This window comes from Micropterus dolomieu, linkage group LG10 (assembly GCF_021292245.1).
Source record: "Micropterus dolomieu isolate WLL.071019.BEF.003 ecotype Adirondacks linkage group LG10, ASM2129224v1, whole genome shotgun sequence".
Taxonomy (NCBI): domain Eukaryota; kingdom Metazoa; phylum Chordata; class Actinopteri; order Centrarchiformes; family Centrarchidae; genus Micropterus; species Micropterus dolomieu.
Genome location: NC_060159.1, coordinates 19,111,790 through 19,120,560, shown reverse-complemented (window position 1 = coordinate 19,120,560; position 8,771 = coordinate 19,111,790). Strand labels below are relative to the sequence as shown.

General features: G+C 42.8%; 1 long non-coding RNA gene across 2 annotated transcripts; it reads left to right on the top strand.

The window, feature by feature from the left end:
* The first annotated feature begins 3,724 nt into the window (after positions 1 to 3,724).
* Positions 3,725 to 7,072, top strand: LOC123978028. 2 transcript variants are annotated; one of them, XR_006826845.1, is made up of 3 exons: positions 3,725 to 3,855; positions 4,533 to 4,782; positions 6,939 to 7,072. It is a non-coding gene; the product is annotated as an uncharacterized LOC123978028 (long non-coding RNA). The 2 variants fall into 2 exon arrangements; XR_006826846.1 differs by having other exon boundaries at positions 3,735 to 3,855; positions 4,569 to 4,782.
* Positions 7,073 to 8,771: the final 1,699 nt, after the last annotated feature.

Genomic DNA, 8,771 nt, shown 5'->3' with positions numbered 1-8,771 from the left:
TCCTCCCAGACCTGGACTAAAGCATCCGCCAACTCCTGGACAGTCTGTGGTGCAACGTGGCGTTGGTGGATGGAGCGAGACATGATGTCCCAGATGTGCTCAATTGGATTCAGGTCTGGGGAACGGGCAGGCCGGTCCATAGCATCAGTGCCTTCCTCTTGCAGGAACTGCTGACACACTCCAGCCACATGAGGTCTAGCATTATTTTGCATTAGGAGGAACCCAGGGCCAACCGCACCAGCATATGGTCTCACAAGGGGTCTGAGGATCTCATCTCGGTACCTAATGGCAGTCAGGCTACCTCTGGCGAGCACATGGAGGGCTGTGCGGCCCCCCAAAGAAATGCCACCCCACACCATTACTGACCCACCACCAAACCGGTCATGCTGGAGGATGTTGCAGGCAGCAGAACGTTCTCCACGGCGTCTCCAGACTCTGTCACGTCTGTCACATGTGCTCAGTGTGAACCTGCTTTCACCTGTGAAGAGTACAGGGCGCCAGTGGCGAATTTGCCAATCTTGGTGTTCTCTGGCACATGCCAAACGTCCTGCACGGTGTTGGGCTGTAAGCACAACCCCCACCTGTGGACGTCGGGCCCTCATATCACCCTCATGGAGTCTGTTTCTGACTTTTTGAGCAGACACAGGTCATTTTGCAGGGCTCTGGCAGTGCTCCTCCTGCTCCTCCTTGCACAAAGGTGGAGGTAGTGGTCCTGCTGCTGGGTTGTTGCCCTCCTACGGCCTCCTCCACGTCTCCTGATGTACTGGCCTGTCTCCTGGTTGCACCTCCATGCTCTGGACACTACGCTGACAGACACAGCAAGCCTTCTTGCCACAGCTCGCATTGATGTGCCATCCTGGATGAGCTGCACTACCTGAGCCACTTGTGTGGGTTGTAGACTCCGTCTCATGCTACCACTAGAGTGAAAGCACCGCCAGCATTCAAAAGTGACCAAAACATCAGCCACCACCTGCAGAACCACTCCTTTATTAAGGGTGTCTTGCTAATTGCCTATAATTTCCACCTGTTGTCTATTCCATTTGCACAACAGCATGTGAAATTGATTGTCAGTGTTGCTTCTTAAGTGGACAGTTTGATTTCACAGGAGTGTGACTTAGAGTGACATTGTGTTGTTTAAGTGTTCCCTTTATTTTTTTGAGCAGTGTATATAATAACGCGTTATCGCGTTAACGCATCAGCCTGCAAATCACCCACCCAAACAAGCAGCGGAGGGAGGCTTCGGCAGACTACGTTGGATGTGGGAGAAAAAGACAGCGCTCCGCGAGAAAACAGCAGGCGCTCTATTGAGAGTAACCATGGCAATGGATTCTGTGCGCTACACAGCTGTAGCCTATTTAACTAAATAGGCTGCATAACTTTACCTGATGGGCCTACATCTAGTTTTGTGGGGATGCTCTGCCATGCGAAGTCCCTGCTGTTGATGTCCTATTTGGTAAAGATTCTGGAAACTCACAAACAGCGAGGATCAGTCTCTGTTCCAATGATTTGTGCTGCACGTCAGGTACAAAAAGTTTCAACTTTGGCAGTGGGTGGGCGTGTGTGTCAGGCGAGCACAATCGCAACAGTTTCACGGGAACGCACCCGCTTGTCGCTACACCTTGTGCTCGACCACTTCACCTCACTCTAGACTCTTTATGTTTCTGCCGATACCTGTTCAGAAAACCCCCCAAGAAAACTGGTCTCTGATGGTAACAAGCTTTAACAAGATAGATAAAAGGTAATGCCCTGGCAGTGGCAAATAGCTTTGGTTTTATATTTGATTACATTAATGTTAAGTTGAGATTTACAAGAAATATTTTATTGCTACTGTGTAAAGGGAATACTACTGGTAAAAAGCACCTTATTTGTTCAAAGTGTTTGCAAACCACATGTTATTGCACTTTTGTGTATATAGCAGTAGCTTACATTTAATTAAAATTGCGCAATACACTACTTTAGAATGCATTGTTCATTTTTGCACGTAAAAATGCGATTAATCATGATTAAAAAAAAATGTATCGTTGCCCAGCACTAATATTTTTATAATAACAATGGATCACTTGACTGCTTATAAGTAAAAGTCACTGTCACTCCTACAGAGAATTATCACTCAACAATCCAGTTAAGTGTTTTAGCTTTAATTGCAATGTATCTCATTGTGCAGCCACTATCTAATTAAATGTGAGATCTCGCCCACCCAAAAAACATTTTACGTGTTCATCCCATATGTAACACTATTTCACTGTGTACAGGCTCAAGTGGGTTTCCACATGTGATAAATTCACACTTGATATGTGAAACCATTTTTTTTAAGGTTGTCATAGAAATTGTTCTGTTGAGGTGTCAGCAGCGCAGAGTGAACTCCACAAAGGACACAACCAAAGGCCTTTGTCTCTTTTTCTTTTTAACAAATAAACTTTAACAATGATACTTAAAGACTACTCCAAACACAGATGGAACTGTATAGGCTCAAGCTTCTAATTTAATGACTCTCAGTAGTACTCAAACTTGTGCTAAAAGTCAAACTGTGCATCAGCACAGAGACAAAAAGTCAGTGACGATGTCTTTACAAACAAAGGTGTTAGTAGTATAGAGTAGTATTATAGACTTTGGGGGAGTCAAAGCCCTCCACATTTTCTTTAAAAATGCATTTCCAACAGTTCTGGGATATTTATATATGAAAATTTGCACACTGACTGAACAGATTTTTGGTGATTACATTTATATACATTGCAATGCATTTAAACAAATAGTCTGTGATTTCTCAGAGACAGTGGCTGGCCGTTAATTTGTTTTGGCTGTTTTACTGCTGAGATGTAGGCCTAGGTTGAAACTAATGTTATCAAGCTGTTTAGTCTCTAATTCCAATTTCTCACCTGATCATCTGTATCTCCAGAGCATGATGTCCTTGTCTGCCACTCCTTTCAGCAAGCCTCTCCTCTCCCTGTCTCTCTGTGCTGCCTACATTGTAACCAAATACCATTATTTTGACTGACCTTGATGATCATTTTAGTTTGATACACTGAATAATTGCTTGCATTACTAGTTTTTTTTTTTTTGTTTTAGGATGTGTTATCATTTGATTTAGCTAGCTATATAATGTGATTAGAGAACAATGTACATGCAGACCTTTCCGACAGGGAACTGAAGCTGCTCTCTTCAAAGAGCAATCATTTTACCTAAAAAAATACAGGAGTTTCTGACCTACCGCTGCATTGATCAGTTAGTTTGTTTATGTTACTGTCCTGTTTTAAAGGGTTAGTTCAGATCCAAACTAACATGTTAACTAATCAATCAAGGCAGCAGTAGATGAGCAACTCTTGTAAAATTACTTTTTGTCAAAGGAGTGTAGTTGTTAAGGTTGGGTGGTGGTAGAACTCAGGTGCAAACACAGACCCGGTGAAGGTGTGAAAAAAGGGTTTATTCTTGATAACAAAAACAACTAGGCAAGGGTAGGGAAGGCCAGGCTGAGAAGCTAGAGAGCTTGTGGATCCAGGAGTGTGGCTGGCGAGGCGAGGGGGCACGAGGCAGCGGAGGTCTGGAAACAAAAGAAGAGACAAAAAAACAGTTTAACGCGAAGGCTCGAGTGGAACGAGAATCGTCTGAGTAGGCCGACAACTGTTACCACGGATAGCGAAAAACAATCTCCAGGAAGCTGGAGCTTAAGAGCACAGTGGTGATGAGTTGATCTGCTGCAGGTGTGGAGGAGAGCCAGGTGCCGAGCCAGCTACCACGCCCCCTGCACAGAGAGAACACACCTCCCAAGCAGCCATACAGCCCAAGCCGTAACAGTAGTGGCTTTGAAGAGGACATAAATTTAGTTCCCAGCTTGGAAAGTGCTGCCGGAAAAGTAAGGTAAAGCTGTGAAAGTATTCTAAATATAGCTTACACTAAACTCAAATTTTAGATGGCTAAAATATGTTTTTCTGCTGCCCCCTCTCACAGCAGTATACACACACAGTTGCTTAGCTTTAACATGTTTTTTACTATGCGTGGTTACACCTGTGACAAAAAATTTCATGAGAGAGAATGTCTACCATGGCCATTTATTTCTAAGCAAAATGGATTTAACTTCTCTCTCAGAATCTCTTTGAACAATGATCACATCTCAGCTGGTTTTTGCCCCATCTTCATGTGGCCATGAAACCGGTGTAAACACTTAAGAATTTAGACGTGGTCAGACAACGTTTTGTTGAGAAACGTAATTAACTAGAAACATTTTCAATATTGTTAGTTAGGGAGTTGGTGCTTACTAAATGTGTGTGTGTGTGTGTGTGTGTGTGTCTGTGTGTATGAGAGAGAGAGAAAGACAGAGAGTTAGCGCACATAAAGTATCTGGGTCTGTTTGTGTCTCATCCTAGTGTGCAGTGGTAGCTCTGCAGAGCAGTAAAACATTCAGCAGCACAGCGCAGATTGCGGCCTCCTTCCAGGCCTTTATGCCTTCTCATCTCTTTCCCCGCTGAGATCAGTTCTGACTCTTTGTCCTCCTTGACCTGCTGTTGAACTATCCCTCCATTATCCTTGTCCTCCAGAACCATCCCGTCACATGTTCACACTCCACCCCACAGGCTGTTGCTCCCCTGTCCCAGCCCCGCTCCACCTCCCCTCCTCACACCTCTTCTGGGCCAGAGATCCGGCTCCAGCTCCTCGACAGCCCTCTCTGCACTGCGACACTTCGTTCCCGTCCGTTGCCTGCTGCCCGCCTGCTAATCTGGATTGGTGGGGAGGAACAGATCGCTGTGAGACATGGCCGTCCTCTGGAGCCCACAGAACCAGGCCAAGGTCACTCACATTACTCTTGCGCTACCGCTTTCCACAGCAAACAGGGAGAAGAAGAGAGCGAGGGATGCAGGAGTTAAAGGAAAGAGAGATAAGAGTAGGGCTTCACAGCCGAATGAGGTCTCGTGAATTGAAGAGAGCACAAGTCAATAGCAACGCCGGGGTTCATTTTATTTCTCAAATTAGCAATTAGAAGGAAAGCCTTGGAATATTATCATCATATCACACGCCTATTTACCCCTTTTGATGAAATATTCAGGCATGTCACTGTTTGAGTGTGAGCTTATAGGTAACCTATTTTCTGCTCTCTCCTTGATCAACACTCATCAATAATTCACTCTTGGCCCATTAGTTTTGTGTGAAATGCCAGGGAGCAACTTAAACTCAGGCAGGAAATCATTTCTTATTTATTGTGTGCAAAAAACACATGGCACAAGAGCAGTACTCATTGAGGTAGTTGAAAGCTTCGCTGGGCAGAATAGTTACACTGTACCCTTAAAGCAAACAGCTTGCTGGTAACCTTGAGATAATATTTACATAAATTCCAATCCAGTGCTACATTAAATTGTTGGGAGTAAACAATACAGCCCCTTTTTACACATTTACAAGGCACACTTACAAGACATATCTCCTCAGAGGTCAGGAATTGTTACGGTGTCCTGCCATTTAGCGACCCATTTCCCCTTGCAGCTGACGAAGTGTTTTATGGAATAAGTTGAGAGATGGATACTAAAGTGAGGGTCTCTGTCACAAAAGCACACAGTGTTGTCATCAACAAGGCTGTTCTTTTTTCCAGCTCATTGCCTTTGCTGTAATTTGCACTCTCTAGCGTTCTCCCCTCCCTTTGCCACCATTATTTCAGACAATGTTTTAGAAATCACAGCCGGTTTCCCAGCCAGTGTTCACACATTTGTCATTACGTGTCAGCAGGGCCTGGGGATTTTGCTGCTTCACTTGGCAAAAAGCAATTGTGTGCGTCAAGCTGCGGTTCTGTCGTGGAAGCTGCCACACACCTGGAATGAAAAGGGCTTGTGGGTAAAGACACTTCTGATGTTATTAGGTTGCGTCCTTGGTAGAGTCCAGCCTACTTTACATGTCCCACCTGCGAGCGTACCTCTTTTGCCTAGCTTTTATCCACATGTTTGACTCTAAGCTCTCTCAAGGCCTGAGCATCCCCTCTTCTTCCTCAGTTAAAGCTCACAAGTTAACATGATCTGGCTCTTTGCCAAGTCCTCAGCGCTGTTTCAGAACCCAGCTTCCAGGTCCTGTAATCTCCTTCTGGCTGTACACACTGGATTGTCACAATGATTTCTGATTAGGTGCTTAAAATGATTCTATTTTACTGCTGGAAGAGAGTGTAGTGTTACATAATTAAGTACCACTGGATAGGGACCATGGCAGCAAAATCTTTCATGGTAGAATTTCAGAGTTTTAAAGGAAAATGTTTTTTCCAACTTGGGTCTCATTTTGCATAGTTTTGTTGTTTCTTTTGGTTTTGATAACACAAATTTATTGCTGAGATGTGGGGACAAGGCAATATACAACATCATCAACATGGGCAATCAGTTCTCAGATCCTTTACTTAAGCAAAACTAGCAATACCATAATGGAAAAATATTCAAAAGTCATGCATTCAAAAAAGTAAAAGTACATAAGTATAACCTACAAAATGTACATAAAGTATAAAACATAAAACTATACTATACTATACATGTTATGCAGAATGGCCCATTTCATTATTATTGCCCAGCACAGCTTTGCACAACTCCATGACTGAATGTCACATAACACACATAAGACACATATTTGGGCATGCCTAAATTAGGCCTAAATTCATCATATTTTATGAGGTGATCAAATGTTTTTTTTAAGTAAAATCAAAGTAGCTGTAGTTGTAGAAATACAATATTTGTATTGTATTCAGTATTCTCTGAAAATGAGTATATACAGAAGTAAAGTACAAGTACCTTAAAACTGTGCCTCAGTACACTACTTGATTAAATGTATTTTGGTAAGTGTGGTAGATCAAAGGAAGTCAGTCTGTAAACAAGACATGGGTAACAATTTAACCGTATACTTTAATTTTCTCCTTCAAATTATTTACTCTTGTTAAAAGTAAATATTTTGTACTTGTGTCATTTTTTATTAATTTTTTTCAGATGCGAGTGAGCAGTTCTCCATGTCCAGAGAGGTGCCCCTTGTAATGTTATAGGCTTGTATGCCATGCAGGCACACGTAGATCATAGGTGTGATGTAATGTAAAGTAGTGTTCATTGGGACAGTTAAAGTGGAACATCATGGAAAATACATCAGGGTGATGGGAGACAGAAGCTGAAGAAAAATGTGGACTGAAAGTCTGAGAATAAATAAGACAACAGTGACCTTTAAACTGGACACAGGTGCAGACTGCAATGACTGTTGTCGCTAATCATACCTAAATTTATATCTATTCTATGTGCTATCGACAATTTAATAATCTCCACTTAATTTAGCATCATATTGAAAGCAAAACACAAATAATTACTTTTTTTTATATAATTGTAAATATAATTGTAAATGCATTCAGGCGTACAGGGGGTAGGGGAAATTGTTTTCTTACCTGGTCAGCACCATATATAGATTAACGAGACTATTGCACCCATTGTCAATGCTCCCAGGGGGATCCCATTAGCACACAGGGACAGAGTGGAGGAACTTCAGCACATGGAAGCAGACTGAGCCAACAGAGTGGTAACAGTATGGTACTGTGGTCACACCAAGAACATTCATATCTACATGAATCCAAAAAAAACAAGCTATGAAATGGTAGCACTATCTATTGTTCACATGTGGCAAATGCACAGTACTTTTCTGTGCTAGATGCTAATCAGGTGTTTTAGCTGATAAAACTTCACAATGACAGCTCACAGCTGTACACCTTTAAATACCCCATAGGAAGATACAGATCCCTGTGCTTGCCATTTTCGGTTTCATCAGTGCCAGAGGTGTTTCAAAGGGCCAATACACAGATGATTGACAGTCTGGATGGTGTTGAAAACATAATTGATGATTTGCTTGTTTTGGGGAGACACAATGGAAGAGCATAACCACAGGCAGAGCAAGGGAGTACAACCTGAAACTAAACAAAAACACCACAAAAAAAGGAGTTTATGAAGCCACGAGACCAAGCTCCAATGAGGCTGCAAAGTCGCCTATCGGGCATGCAACTAACTTCACATTGCAGACACTTTAAGTCAAGCATTCCTCAAAGAGCAGAAAGAAGATCTGCTGGAGATTAAATGGATTACACCTCAGCTGCCCATTTCAGAGAAATGTTCAAGAGAGCAACAGCAGATGACCCTGAAATGCAGCTCCTAACACTGAATGGGTAGCCGAATGAGAGAAGTGCAATACCAATTACAATTTAGCCATACTGGACATTCAGTGATGGAATCACCCACACATCTGGGCTGCTGTTCAAAGCAGCAGAGCTCATTGTTTCACATCAGTAGAGACAAGAAATGCTTAACAAAATCCATGAGTCACACAGGCATTGTTACAGACTTTACCGGCCAAACATCGTACCATTTATGACAACAACAGGAATCCTAGAAAGCTGTTACCCTCACATCCAATACCAGAAAGACCATGGGAGAACGTAGGGGTTGAGCTCCTTATCTACAAAGGATCTGAGTTTCTGCTTTGCTTGGACTACTTTTTTAGTTCCCAGAGATCACTAAATTCAGCGACACCGCCAGCTGCAGTATCATTATTGCAATGAAATCGATGATTTCAAGGCACGGCATTCCTGATGTTGTCGTCTCAGATAATGGTCCTCTGTATGTCAATGCTGAGTTCAAAGACTTTGCAGAAAGCTGGGAATTCAGGCATGTCACATCCAGTCTAATGGTCAAGCAGAAAGAGCCATACTGACTATGAAAGATCTGCTGTAAAAGTGTAATAATGGCAACCTAACCATAACCCATTGCACTACACCACTGGAATGTGTGGGA